Source organism: Schistocerca nitens, chromosome 5 (assembly GCF_023898315.1).
Source record: "Schistocerca nitens isolate TAMUIC-IGC-003100 chromosome 5, iqSchNite1.1, whole genome shotgun sequence".
Lineage (NCBI taxonomy): Eukaryota > Metazoa > Arthropoda > Insecta > Orthoptera > Acrididae > Schistocerca > Schistocerca nitens.
This window is the reverse complement of record NC_064618.1, coordinates 30,226,886-30,243,222: the sequence shown is the minus strand read 5'-3', so window position 1 is coordinate 30,243,222 and position 16,337 is coordinate 30,226,886.

The window sequence follows — 16,337 nt, the reverse complement described above, 5'->3', positions numbered from 1 at the left end:
CTTCACTGCATGCCTCGCTCCCTCACATTAACGAATTAACACAGAAATTGCGTCGCTATGAAATACTATGGGTTCTATGACTTCTCATTATAAAACGAGGAACGTTTCTATGAAAACGACAGGATTTTCTATTATGATACGACTATCTCATTTCCGATGCACTATTCTTTCTTTACTGCATCCCTCGCTCCGTCACATTGACAGCTTAACACAGACATCCCGTCGCTATGAAATAGTATGGCTTCTATGACTTCTCCTTCTAAATCGAGGAACGTTTAATGGAAACGACTGTATTTTCTATTGGGATACGACTATCTCATTTCCGATGCACTATTCTTTCTTTACTGCATCCCTCGCTCCGTCACATTGACGAATTAACACAGAAATTCCGTCGCTATGAAATACTATGGGTTCTATGACTTCTCCTTCTAAATCGAGGAACGTTTCTACGGAAACGACTGGATTTTCTTTTGGGATACGCCTTTCACATTTCCGATGCACTATTCTTTCTTTACTGCATCCCTCGCTCCCTCACATTGACGATTTAACACAGCAAATGTGTCGCTAAGGAATACCATGGGTTCTATGACTTCTCCTTCTAAATCGAGGATCGTTTCTATGGAAACGACAGGATTTTCTGTTATGATACGACTATCTCATTTGCGATGCACTATTCTTTCTTTACTGCATCCCTCGCTCCCTCACATTAACGAATTAACACAGAAATTGCGTCGCTCTAAAATACTATGGGTTCTATGACTTCTTCTTCTAAATCGAGGAACGTTTCTACGGAAACGACAGGATTTTCTTTTGGGATACGACTTTCTCATTTCCGATGCATTATTCTTTCTTTACTGCATCCCTCACTCCCTCACATTGACGAATAACACAGAAATATCCGTCGCTATGAAATACTATGGGTTCTATGACTTCTCCTTCTAAATCGAGTAACGTTTCTATAGAAACAAAAGGATTTTCTTTTGGGATACGAGTATCACATTTCCGATGCACTATTCTTTCTCTACTGCATCCCTCGCTCCTTCACATAGACGAATAAACATAGAAATTGTGTCGCTAAAAAATACTATGGGTTCTATGACTTCTCCTTCTAAATCGAGTAACGTTTCTATGGAAACGACAGGATTTTTTTTTGCAATACGAGTATCTCCTTTCAGATGCACTATTCTTTCTTTACTGCATCCCTCGCTCCCTCACATTGACGAATTAACACAGAAAATGTGTCGCTAAGGAATACTATTGGTACTATGACTTCTCCTTCTACATCGAGTAACGTTTCTATGGAAAATACAGGATTTCTTTTGGAATACGAGTATCTCCTTTCCGATGCACGATTCACCCTTTGCTGCATCCCTCGCTCCCTCACATTGACGAATTAACAAAGAAATAGCGTCGCTATGAAATACTATAGGTTCTATGACTTCTCCTTCTAATTTGAGTAACGTTTCTATGGAAAGGACAGGATTTTTTTTTGCAATACGAGTATCTCCTTTCAGATGCACTATTCTTTCTTTACTGCATCCCTCGCTCCCTCACATTGACGAATTAACACAGAAAATGTGTCGCTAAGGAATACTATTGGTACTATGACTTCTCCTTCTACATCGAGTAACGTTTCTATGGAAAATACAGGATTTTTTTTGCAATACGAGTATCTCCTTTCCGGTGCACGATTCACCCTTTGCTGCATCCCTCGCTCCCTCACATTGACGAATTAACAAAGAAATTGCGTCGCTATGAAATTCTATGGGTTCTATAACTTCTCATTCTAAATCAAGGAACGTTTCTATGGAAACGACAGGATTTTCTATTATGATACGACTATCTCTTTCCGACGCACTATTCTTTCTTAACTGCATCCCTCGCTTCGTCATATTGACGAATTAACACAGAAATTGCGTCGCTATGGAATACTATGGGTTGTATGACTTCTCCTTCTAAATCGACGGACGTTTCTACGGAAACGACTGGATTTTCTTTTGGGATACGACCATCTCTTTTCCGATGCACTATTCTTTCTTTACTGCATCCCTCGCTCCCTCACATTGACGAATTAACACAGAAATTGTGTCGCTAAGAAATACTATGGGTTCTATGACTTCTCCTTCTAAATCGAGGAACGTTTCTATGGAAACGACTGGATTTTCTATTGGGATACGACTATCTCATTTCCGATGCACTATTCTTTCTTTACTGCATCCCTCGCTCCCTCACATTGACGAATTAACACAGAAATTGCGTCGCTATAAAATACTATGGGTTCTATGACTTCTCCTTCTACATCGAGAAACGTTTCTATGGAAACGACAGGATTTTCTTTTGCAATACGAGTATCTCCTTTCCGATGCACTATTCACTCTTTGCTGCATCCCTCGCTCCCTCACATTGACGATTTAACACAGAAAATGTGTCGCTAAGGAATACTATGGGTTCTATGACTTCTCCTTCTAAATCGAGGAACGTTTCTACGGAAACGACTGGATTTTCTTTTTGGGATACGAGTATCACATTTCCGATGCACTATTCTTTCTTTACTGCATCCCTCGCTCCTTCACATAGACGAATAAACATAGAAATTGTGACACTAAGAAATACTATGGGTTCTATGACTTCTCCTTCTAAGTCGAGTAACGTTTCTATGGAAACGACAGGATTTCTTTTGGAATACGAGTATCTCCTTTCCGATGCACGATTCACCCTTTGCTGCATCCCTCGCTCCCTCACATTGACGAATTAACAAAGAAATAGCGTCGCTATGAAATACTATAGGTTCTATGACTTCTCCTTCTAATTTGAGTAACGTTTCTATGGAAAGGACAGGATTTTTTTTTGCAATACGAGTATCTCCTTTCAGATGCACTATTCTTTCTTTACTGCATCCCTCGCTCCCTCACATTGACGAATTAACACAGAAAATGTGTCGCTAAGGAATACTATTGGTACTATGACTTCTCCTTCTACATCGAGTAACGTTTCTATGGAAAATACAGGATTTTTTTTGCAATACGAGTATCTCCTTTCCGGTGCACGATTCACCCTTTGCTGCATCCCTCGCTCCCTCACATTGACGAATTAACAAAGAAATTGCGTCGCTATGAAATTCTATGGGTTCTATAACTTCTCATTCTAAATCAAGGAACGTTTCTATGGAAACGACAGGATTTTCTATTATGATACGACTATCTCTTTCCGACGCACTATTCTTTCTTAACTGCATCCCTCGCTTCGTCATATTGACGAATTAACACAGAAATTGCGTCGCTATGGAATACTATGGGTTGTATGACTTCTCCTTCTAAATCGACGGACGTTTCTACGGAAACGACTGGATTTTCTTTTGGGATACGACCATCTCTTTTCCGATGCACTATTCTTTCTTTACTGCATCCCTCGCTCCCTCACATTGACGAATTAACACAGAAATTGTGTCGCTAAGAAATACTATGGGTTCTATGACTTCTCCTTCTAAATCGAGGAACGTTTCTATGGAAACGACTGGATTTTCTATTGGGATACGACTATCTCATTTCCGATGCACTATTCTTTCTTTACTGCATCCCTCGCTCCCTCACATTGACGAATTAACACAGAAATTGCGTCGCTATAAAATACTATGGGTTCTATGACTTCTCCTTCTACATCGAGAAACGTTTCTATGGAAACGACAGGATTTTCTTTTGCAATACGAGTATCTCCTTTCCGATGCACTATTCACTCTTTGCTGCATCCCTCGCTCCCTCACATTGACGATTTAACACAGAAAATGTGTCGCTAAGGAATACTATGGGTTCTATGACTTCTCCTTCTAAATCGAGGAACGTTTCTACGGAAACGACTGGATTTTCTTTTTGGGATACGAGTATCACATTTCCGATGCACTATTCTTTCTTTACTGCATCCCTCGCTCCTTCACATAGACGAATAAACATAGAAATTGTGACACTAAGAAATACTATGGGTTCTATGACTTCTCCTTCTAAGTCGAGTAACGTTTCTATGGAAACGACAGGATTTTTTTTTGCAATACGAGTGTCTCCTTTCCGATGCACTATTCTTTCTTTACTGCATCCCTCGCTCCCTCACATTGACGAATTAACACAGAAAATGTGTCGCTAAGGAATACTATTGGTACTATGACTTCTCCTTCTACATCGAGTAACGTTTCTATGGAAACGACAGGATTTTCTTTTGCAATACGAGTATCTCCTTTCCGATGCACGATTCACCCTTTGCTGCATCCCTCGCTCCCTCACATTGACGAATTAACAAAGAAATTGCGTCGCTATGAAATTCTATGGGTTCTATAACTTCTCATTCTAAATCAAGGATCGTTTCTATGGAAACGACAGGATTTTCTATTATGATACGACTATCTCATTTCCGATGCACTATTCTTTCTTTACTGCATCCCTCGCTCCGTCACATTGACGAATTAACACAGAAATTCCGACGCTATGAAATACTATGGGTTGTATGACATCTCCTTCTAAATCGAGGAACGTTTCTTCGGAAACGACTGGATTTTCTTTTGGGATACGACTATCTCAATTCCGCTGCACTATTCTTTCTTTCCTGCATCTTTCGCTCCCTCACATTGACGAATTAACACAGAAATTGTGTCGCTAAGAAATACTATGTGTTCTATGACTTCTCCTTCTAAATCGAGGATCGTTTCTATGGAAACGACAGGATTTTCTATTATGATACGACTATCTCATTTCCGATGCACTATTCTTTCTTTACTGCATCCCTCGCTCCCTCACATTAACGAATTAACACAGAAATTGCGTCGCTATAAAATTGTATGGGTTCTATGACTTCTCCTTCTAAATCGAGGAACGTTTCTACGGAAACGTCTGGATTTTCTTTTGGGATACGACTTTCTCATTTCCGATGCACTATTCTTTCTTTACTGCATCCCTCGCTCCCTCACATTGACGAATTAACACAGAAATTCCGTCGCTATGAAATACTATGGGTTTTATGACTTCTCCTTCTAAATCGAGGAACGTTTCTACGGAAACGACTGGATTTTCTTTTGGGATACGACTATCTCATTTCCGATGCACTATTCTTTCTTTACTGCATCCCTCGCTCAATCTCATTAACGAATTAACACAGAAATTGCGTCGCTATGAAATACTATGGGTTCTATGACTTCTCCTTCTAAATCGAGTAACGTTTCTATAGAAACAAAAGGATTTTCTTTTGGGATACGAGTATCACATTTCCGATGCACAATTCTTTCTTTACTGCATTCCTCGCTCCTTCACATAGACGAATAAACATAGAAATTCTGTCACTAAGAAATACTATGGGTTCTATGACTTCTCCTTCTAAATCGAGTAACGTTTCTATGGAAACGACAGGATTTTCTATTATGATACGACTATCTCATTTCCGATGCACTATTCTTTCTTTACTGCATCCCTCGCTCCCTCACATTGACGAATTAACACAGAAATTGTGTCGCTAAGAAATACTATGGGTTCTATGACTTCTCCTTCTAAATCGAGGATCGTTTGTATGGAAACGACAGGATTTTCTATTATGATACGACTATCTCATTTCCGATGCACTATTCTTTCTTCACTGCATGCCTCGCTCCCTCACATTAACGAATTAACACAGAAATTGCGTCGCTATGAAATACTATGGGTTCTATGACTTCTCCTTCTAAATCGAGGAACGTTTCTATGGAAACGTCTGGAATTTCTATTGGGATACGACTATCGCATTTCCAATGCACTATTCTTTCTTTACTGCATCCATCGCTCCCTCACATTGACGAATTAACACAGAAATTGCGTCGCTATAAAATACTATGGGTTCTATGACTTCTCCTTCTACATCGAGTAACGTTTCTATGGAAACGACAGGATTTTTTTTTTTGCAATACGAGTATCTCCTTTTCGATGCACTATTATTTCTTTACTGCATCCCTCGCTCCCTCACATTGACGAATTAACACAGAAAATGTGTCGCTAAAGAATACTATTGATTCTATGACTTCTCCTTCTAATTCGAGGATCGTTTCTATGGAAACGACAGGATTTTCTGTTATGATACGACTATCTCATTTCCGATGCACTATTCTTTCTTTACTGCATCCCTCGCTCAATCACATTAACGAATTAACACAGAAATTGCGTCGCTATGAAATACTATGGGTTCTATGACTTCTCCTTCTAAATCGAGTAACGTTTCTATAGAAACAAAAGGATTTTCTTTTGGGATACGAGTATCACATTTCCGATGCACTATTCTTTCTTTACTGCATCCCTCGCTCCTTCACATAGACGAATAAACATAGAAATTGTGTCGCTAAGAAATACTATGGGTTCTATGACTTCTCCTTCTAAATCGAGTAACGTTTCTATGGAAACGACAGGATTTTTTTTTGCAATACGAGTATCTCCTTTCAGATGCACTATTCTTTCTTTACTGCATCCCTCGCTCCCTCACATTGACGAATTAACACAGAAAATGTGTCGCTAAGGAATACTATTGGTACTATGACTTCTCCTTCTACATCGAGTAACGTTTCTATGGAAAATACAGGATTTTTTTTGCAATACGAGTATCTCCTTTCCGATGCACGATTCACCCTTTGCTGCATCCCTCGCTCCGTCACATTGACGAATTAACACAGAAATTCCGACGCTATGAAATACTATGGGTTCTATGACATCTCCTTCTAAATCGAGGAACGTTTCTTCGGAAACGACTGGATTTTCTTTTGGGATACGAGTATCACATTTCCGCTGCACTATTCTTTCTTTCCTGCATCTTTCGCTCCCTCACATTGACGAATTAACACAGAAATTGTGTCGCTAAGAAATACTATGTGTTCTATGACTTCTCCTTCTAAATCGAGGATCGTTTCTATGGAAACGACAGGATTTTCTATTATGATACGACTATCTCATTTCCGATGCACTATTCTTTCTTTACTGCATCCCTCGCTCCCTCACATTAACGAATTAACACAGAAATTGCGTCGCTATAAAATTCTATGGGTTCTATGACTTCTCCTTCTAAATCGAGGAACGTTTCTACGGAAACGTCTGGATTTTCTTTTGGGATACTACTTTCTCATTTCCGATGCACTATTCTTTCTTTACTGCATCCCTCGCTCCCTCACATTGACGAATTAACACAGAAATTCCGTCGCTATGAAATACTATGGGTTTTATGACTTCTCCTTCTAAATCGAGGAACGTTTCTACGGAAACGACTGGATTTTCTATTGGGATACGACTATCGCATTTCCGATGCACTATTCTTTCTTTACTGCATCCCTCGCTCCCTCACATTGACGAATTAACACAGAAATTCCGTCGCTATGAAATACTATGGGTTCTATGACTTCTCCTTCTACATCGAGTAACGTTTCTACGGAAACGACTGGATTTTCTTTTGGGATACGACTATCTCATTTCCGATGCACTATTCTTTCTTTACTGCATCCCTCGCTCCCTCACATTGTCGAATTAACACAGAAATTGTGTCGCTAAGAAATGCTATGGTTTCTATGACTTCTCCTTCTAAATCGAGGATCGTTTCTATGGAAACGACAGGATTTTCTATTATGATACGACTATCTCATTTCCGATGCACTATTCTTTCTTTACTGCATGCCTCGCTCCCTCACATTAACGAATTAACACAGAAATTGCGCCGCTATAAAATACTACGGGTTCTATGATTTCTCCTTCTAAATCGAGGAACGTTTCTATGGAAACGACTGGATTTTCTATTGGGATACGACTATCGCATTTCCGATGCACTATTCTTTCTTTACTGCATCCCTCGCTCCCTCACATTGACGAATTAACACAGAAATTGCGTCGCTATAAAATACTAAGGGTTCTATGACTTCTCCTTCTACATCGAGTAACGTTTCTATGGAAACGATAGGATTTTTTTTTGCAATACGAGTATCTCCTTTCCGATGCACTATTCTTTCTTTACTGCATCCCTCGCTCCCTCACATTGACGAATTAACACAGAAAATGTGTCGCTAAGGAATACTATTGGTTCTATGACTTCTCCTTCTAAATCGAGGATCGTTTCTATGGAAACGACAGGATTTTCTGTTATGATACGACTATCTCATTTGCGATGCACTAATCTTTCTTTACTGCATCCCTCACTCAATCACATTAAGGAATTAACACAGAAATTTCGTCGCTATGAAATACTATGGGTTCTATGACTTCACAACGAGACCGCCGGCTACATCGTCGAAAGAAGAATTATGAAAATTTTTTTTGAGCAATATTGTAAATTTTTTTTTTTGGCTATGAGGCACTTTTCCTTCCATCTAATCTATGGAGCTTCTATATATTTCAAAATTACTGGATTTAGGCTTTCCTATCTTCTTTAATACCTGAGCTGGGGTCTATTCTTCCGGGTTTTCCAGGGTTTCCCTGTGAAGGCCAGTTCCCAAATGGGTAGACTTTTTCCGTAATTACACCAATCTACATCTTCCCTGGTTATGTACTCGGGATGCGGATATACCCCGGTACATGTAAAAGCTACAGCTTAGGTATTCTCGTAACTTATTGTCTTAACATGTTACCCATACTCTCTATAGCAAAATTCTACGAATTCAAAATATTCCTCTTTTGAATAAACAACCCAACAAATTTTTTTCTGTTAGCTCGCAAAGTGTATTATCATTAACTTTGCTCGCTGCGAGGGGCAATTGTAATATCTCTTTACATACGATAACTTATTCTGATACAATTCTACCCTTAAATGACGTTTACTAATTTTCTATCTTCATACTCGCAGAATCCATGCGAAAAGTAGTTCATACAATAGCTATGCCATGAGCGCATATGTATTCTTTGTAGTACTCTCTCTGGTGGTTGTTAGAAAAAAAGAAAGAGAGCTTCCGGGATTGTCTTCGTGCCGATTAGCCTGAACTTGGTTTGAAGAACTGTAATCTGATTATTGAGATTTGTGACAGAAGATAACGGATACGAAATTGTACGATTAAAAGTGAAATACATATATATGGCTCCTTCACACAAAAGATTAGCAGACTGCCGCAAAGCACGAGCCTGCAGAGAAGAAGAATCATCGCCTGCTTTCATTCTAACAAAACGAGAAGTAATGAACATGAAGTGAGATACGGTGCCCATAGTAAAAGATTGCTGATACCAAGAAACGATTTCAACTATTGGACAACACCGAGACTACAGAAAAAGGCCAGAGAAATCTAATTTTTTTATCCTGTAGTTAAAATAGTTTGAAATCAATTTAGAAAGAACTTTTTTCCAGATAGTAGTTAAGATTGTAGAACTGTATATTGTGTGATTTTCGTATCTGGACATTGAACTTTATACCATCTGTGGAGTAATTTGAAAGTTAAGTGTGTCTACGACAGTAAATTTGAAACTGTATTTTGTGATTAGAACCTGATATTGATAGTTATTTATTGTTATTGACTAGAGCGGCATTTAAAATGTCATTGAATCAGCAACGAGACGTGCAACAGCCTTCAGCTGTTTGCGCAGAAGCAGAGGCCACGGATAGCAATTCTGAGACTGTTGTGGCTAGCGGTAGCAATATAAATAATCCCGCTGGTTCAGAAAACATTGATACAACAGCTGATCAGACTGTTGTTGACACGTTAGTTGTTATTATGCAACAGTTGTCTCTATTAGCCGAAGGCCAAGCGGAGGTAAAACGAGACTTATCCGTTATACAAAATGAACTCCAAAATCAATTAGCCGAAAATCAAACAGAATTACAAAATCAGTTAAGAGCAACCTTTACCGAATTAGATCAGAGATTAAATACCCAGACACAGGAAATAAAAGAACAGGCAGAAAGGACCGAACAGGATCTTATTGCTCAAATTGAGCAGGTCCGCCAACAGTGCCAAGAAAATAATAGTAAATTAAAAGCGGAACTAACCGAATATGTATCCGTCAAAATTGACCCGATACAAAAACAAGTAGAACTGTTTCCTCAAGTAATACAAGCTCAAGAGGACATACAGTGTTCCGTAGCTATGATACCAGAAATTATAGAATCCCAAGATAATGTAAAGAAGCAATTTGACGAAGTGAAGGAAAAACAGGAGACAGTGGAACATAGAATGAATGTACTTGCGGGAAAGTTTTCAGAAATGACATTACAGCGGCAAAATTTTCCTTCGGAAACCATAGAAGAAACTGTGAAAGTAGCTTTACAGTCAATCTCAGAGAGTTCGGAGGAGAATTTTTTCAACAAAGGGTTAAAGGAAGTTCGAGAACAACTTGGCGAAGAATTCTCGCGTTGGAAAGAAAATATCGAAAGATCACTAAATCTCTCACAGGAGGATTTAGAAACAGCGAGAAGTAGGAAACAAAATTCTCAATCTGCGCGTGACATCCCGTCCACGTCAAGATCCGATGTAAACAGAACTGGAACGTCACCAGTTAGATTCAATATAACGGATAGCCACAGGGAAGAGTACGAACAGGAGGATTTTTGGAATCGTAGTACCGTTGAGGAGAAGATGATTAAACAAAGACAATTTCAAATCTTTAACCCTGACAAAAAGAATGTCCATCCTGTAGTCTTCATTCGAAGTTTCAGAGGTCTATTTCCACGATCTTGGACAGAATGGCAAAAGATTAGTTTTGTATCAGGATATATACAAGGATCAGGAGCATTGTGGGCATCCGAACAAACATCTTCTTGTAAATGTTACAAAGAATTTGAGCAGTCTTTTCTAGCAAAATATTGGTCTGCTGGAGTACAAGAAAGACTTAGGCAGGAAGTATTATATCCTGAGCCTTTCTCATTTTCTAGAGGATCTCTAAAGAGATATTTTGAGAAATACATCAATAAATCTTTGTATTGGGATGTACCGATTCCTTTGTCGGATATACTTAGAATTCTCAAGTCCAGACTACCCACCAGTATAAGGAATCAGCTGTTATATATAAATGATAAGGATATAGAATCATTTATGACTACGCTTGATCATATTGATATAATTGAGGAGGACAATAAAAGGGCAAGAGAAATGTCATATCAAAGAAGTGTAATAGAAGCGAATCCGAGCTGCAACTCGAATGGGAATGGCAGTAATGGTAGTGGTAACAATAATCATAACCAACTACACTCTCCGAGGAGACTTAGAAATGGACAAAATGCAAACAATAATTATTACCATAATGGAAACTTTGGTAATGGTGCAGCGAGGGGCTATTTTAGGAACAATAGGAATTTTAATCGATATAATCCAATGTATGACAACACAAGACAGTTCTACCAACAGCAGCAGAACAACAACAATAATTACACAAATCAAGCAAGACAATATAGACCGAATTCACCCCAACAACCGATAATCACTGAAGTAGCTGAAGAGACAAATACCAATCGGACCAACAGTCAGTCAAACTAAACGTGACCGCATCGTGCCCCGGAGGAGCGGTCAGGGGATCTGTTAGGGGCGAAACAGTAAAATTACAATTGTTAAGATATAATGATGGTGAGCTGTTGACGGAAGAATTAACAAAGGATTTAATAACGTGTCATAATGACAGATCGAGTGTTCCGGTATCGGAAGTATTTGTTGAAATAGAGGAAGTTCCAACGAATGTGATATTGGACACCGCCGCTTCCGCCAATGTCATCTCAGGCGCTCTTTTTCGGAGAATTATTAGGAAGAAGAAGGTACCAATTTTGCCAGTACAGAACTGCAAAATCATTGGAGCTGTTGGAGCACGCTCTCCCAATGTCAAAATACAAACACAATTAGAGATGAAAATGGGAAATGTAGCAATAAAATGCACGTTCCTTGTAGTGGAGAAGTTATTAGTGGACTGTATTCTTGGTATTGGGAGTATGCAGGAGTACGATTGTCAGATTGATTTTTTGGAAGGAATAGTTAAATTTAGATTAAATGGAGAAGAGATAGCACTGGATTTAAATAGAAAGGAAACGGTGCATGAGAAATATTGTCGCGGTGCCATAATTCAATTAATTGACACTACAAACGGTCGTTGGAAGGAGCTTTCAAAGGATTTGATACAACAGGAGGACTTTAACCAAACAACAATGATAAAAGCTAGTGAATCAAATCAGCTTACCGGAGAACAAAGGCAGCAGCTTCATAATTTGTTAGACGCATATGAAGAGATTTTTGATGAGAAACCAGGAATTATTAAAGGGTATATTTGTCACCTACAAGTGAAGCCACATCAGACTTACTGTTACACGCACTATCCGATCCCCTGGCGTTTAAAACAATCCGTTCAAAGGGAGATAAATAGAATGTTAGAATGGAACTTGATTGAGCCATCAACTAGTCCATATTGTTCTCCGCTCTTAGTCGTCCCAAAACCTGGAGGTAACGTTAGATTAGTTCTGGATGCGAGAGAGATTAATAAAATAATAGTACCTGCAAGAACTCATCCGGAAAATATAGATGAATTAATTCAAAATTTCCAGGATGTTTCGTACTTAACTAGTGTTGATTTGAGAAGTTCGTACTGGCAGGTCCAAATGGATGAAGAATCTAGGAAATATACCGCATTTATCTATGCTGGGAGAAGTTACCAATTCAGAGTTGTCCCGTTCGGACTTAATATTAGTGCCGGAATATTTATTTCAGCGTTGGATTATGTTCTTGGACCAGAATTGCGTAGTCGTATAACTGTGTTTGTTGACGACTTATTAATAGCCACGAAAACATGGGAAGAGCATTTGCATATTTTGGAAAGGATTTTTGCTGTTTTCAAGAAAACCGGAATTACAGTAAACTTACAAAAGTCTCATTTTGCTTTACCACAAATTAAGTTCTTAGGACATATGATAGATGCGAAAGGTATCCTGCCTACCGAGAAGAAGATAAGTGCAATTCGAAATTTTCCATCACCACGGAATAAAAGACAGCTGAAGGGATTTATAGGTATGGCATCATTCTTCCGTCGTTTCATAAAGACTCAAGCCATGAATTCTGAGGCATTAAACCGGCTTCTACGGAAGGATGTGCCATGGCAATGGACTGAATAATGTGAACTAGCTTTTCGAGACATTAAAGACCAACTCGTTAACGCATCCTTATTATATCACCCTGATATGAATTGTGAGTTCTGTCTGTCCACGGATTCATCGGATGTTGGATTAGGTGCTTGTCTCTTCCAAATTAGGAAAATAAAAGGGGTACCAACATTCTGTCCGATAGCATTTGCTAGTCGAGTGTTATCGCCCTGTGAAAGAGCCTATACGACCACAGAACTTGAAGCACTTGCGGTTATCTGGGCATTCAAGAAGTTTAACTATTATTTATATGGTTCGAAAACGATTGTGTATTGTGACCATCAATCACTAACCTTTTTGCAAACATGTAAATTATTACATCCTAGACTGTCACGTTGGACAATGACACTACAACAGTACCAATTTAAAAATATTCATGTGTCTGGCAAAGAAAATATTATTGCGGATGCACTGTCAAGATCCCCAGAAGGTTTAACGCCGGAAATAGAATCAGTAAATACTTCGGATTTTCCAGTATTACTGTTGCAGGACAATATCTACAAGACTTATTATGTACATCTTTGTAAAGATATGGGAAATTTACAACGAAAAGACCCTCGATGGAAGAAGATAATTCAGCTAAAGGAACAACAAAATTCAAGGGCTAGTTTAGATCATTATAAATTAGTAAATGGAGTATTATTCTTCAGATGTGGGAAGGACAACAATCCACGGTGGTGTGTATGTATCCCGAAGGAATATGAGGAAAAATTAATTTGGTTTACCCACTTATCATGGGGACATTTTGGTGTAATTAAATGTGCTAATAAAATAGGAGCATACTGTTATTTTCCGAATATTCGGAGAAAAGTGCACCAAACAATACAAAACTGTTTACTCTGTCAAAAGGCAAAACCAGATAATAGAGGTAGTAAGCATGTTCTGCATTCAATTATTCCACGAGAGCCAAGGGCGTTAATTTCGTGTGATATCTGCGGCCCTCTCCCTCGATCAAGAGGAGGAGTCAAATTCATTGTTGGATTCTTTGACGTGTTTACCAAATATGTAAAACTATATCCATTAAAGTGTGCTACTGCAAGAGCTGTTGTAGTGAGATTGGTGCGTGACTATCTTCCGCAGGTAGGTTTACCGAAATCCATAATTACAGATAATGCCAGAATTTTTACTGGATTTAAATGGAAGCAAACATTAACACAACTTGGTATTCGACAAATTTTGACATCGTGTTACCATCCACAAGGTAGTCCAATAGAACGAGTTTTCCGAGAATTAAACCGGTTTATGCGTACATACTGTCACAGTAAACAAACATCATGGGCTGATTATTTGTCAGAATTTGAACAAATATTCAATAATCTGACACATACCTCAACTAACTTTACTCCAACAGAGCTTATGTTTAGTCAGATTGAAAAGAACTTCTGGATAAACCATCTGCCAAAGTATGAAGACCAGAATTTAAAATGGGAGGAAAAGATTCGACTCGCACTTGTCAATTTAACTAAAAAGGCAATACAACGGAAATTGACATATGACAAACGGATTCACCGGATTCAGACGTTTCATCTTGGAGAAAAGGTTTTATTGAGACGACACATCCATTCCTCGAAACTGATGAAGAACATAAAGAAATGGAATCTTATTTATACTGGACCATATGTTATTGTAAATATACCAAACCCTGGATCATACTTGTTGGCATATCCCGAATCGAAAAGAATAAAGGGATTATTCCCGCATAATGATATTAAGAAATTTTTTGAAGGATCGTAGATCTGTGATACCAAATATGGAGAAGAATTTAGAGTGAAATTTGACTATGAGTCGAATGTTTATATAAATATCAAGAAGTTCATGTTGTCTAGAGGTTAAGAGACAGTGAGATTACTCCTGTGGTAGGTTAAGAGACAGTGAGATTACTCCTGTGATAGGTTAAGAGACAGTGAGATTACTCCTGTGATAGTTTAACACAAAAAAAAATTTAAGATAGGTAGAAGAATATGTTAATTACTAGTGTTTGTAAGTGTGGACTATGAGCAGAAGCCACAGTGATATACAAGGAAAGTGCATCTACATTTCCTCAAGACACGGCACTTATGTGAGAATTGCGTGTGAAACTTGAACAGTGTGGGATATGTAGGTAAATACGCTGTGAGTATGATGTGCGCTGTTCGCGCAAGAAAACAAATGAACTGTGAAATGAAGCAACAGTCGATAATGTCACTGTTGAAAACAATTGAAGAAACTCTCTGGTTGCACGAGTGAAAATTATTATAATTTTTAGATTTTTTCATTATGCCTTCTTTACCAGGAGAATTAATTTAAGAATTTTAATTAACTTTTTAAGAATAGCAATTTGTGTGTTTCATCTTATGGACATAATTGTTGAAATATATTTCCATAAATGTTCATGAGAGGATGAAGAAGATGCTACGAGTGGATGATTTGATAAATGAACATACGTCATCATTAATGATGTTTATTTGCAAGTGGATCTATAAATCAATTAATTATAAGAATAATGAAAATTTTTCAAATTATTCCTTTTGTGGAGTCAGTGTCATATGCCTATGTTTAAAATTTTTCATCAGGTGTAAACCTAAATTTTATCCATAATTTCGTAATTGAAAGCAGACCTTGGACAGATTCAATGCTCTACTTCCACCTGCACTATAACAAAACGAAGATTAGATTAAAATTTTTTTTTGAGAGGAATACATTCAATATGAGCTACAACAAAATTTAAATGCCCACAGTCTATTTGGCAATGTTTTGGACAATCAGCAGTTGTAATGCAAAACAACTTTGGTATTGAGGACTACAAAAAAAAAATTCGTGATTGTCAGAACTGATGGATATTCCGGTCTAGTACAGAGGGAAGAATATAAGAATCCACTCCGATTTTGAGTTCAACGATGAAATAGGGACTTCGTTGCCTTAATCCACTCTCTTCCAGGGATTTATTCAGTCAGAACCTTTTCTTATTCCACTTTAAACCTGTTTCATGTTCACATCCCTGACCATCTGTTCCGGAGATCATCTTCCTGTTTCTACGGCACATTACCAGCTTCTATCCTGTACCATAAGCCATCGCCTGTGCTCCGTGCCGCCGCTACCAAATGCTGTACGTCGCCTACCCGGTGTCCGTACCCAGTGTTCCTGTTCCATCGACTTCACAACGAGACCGCCGGCTACATCGTCGAAAGAAGAATTATGAAATTTTTTTTTGAGCAATATTGTAAATTTTTTTTTGGCTATGATGCACTTTTCCTTCCATCTAATCTATGGAGCTTCTATATATTTCA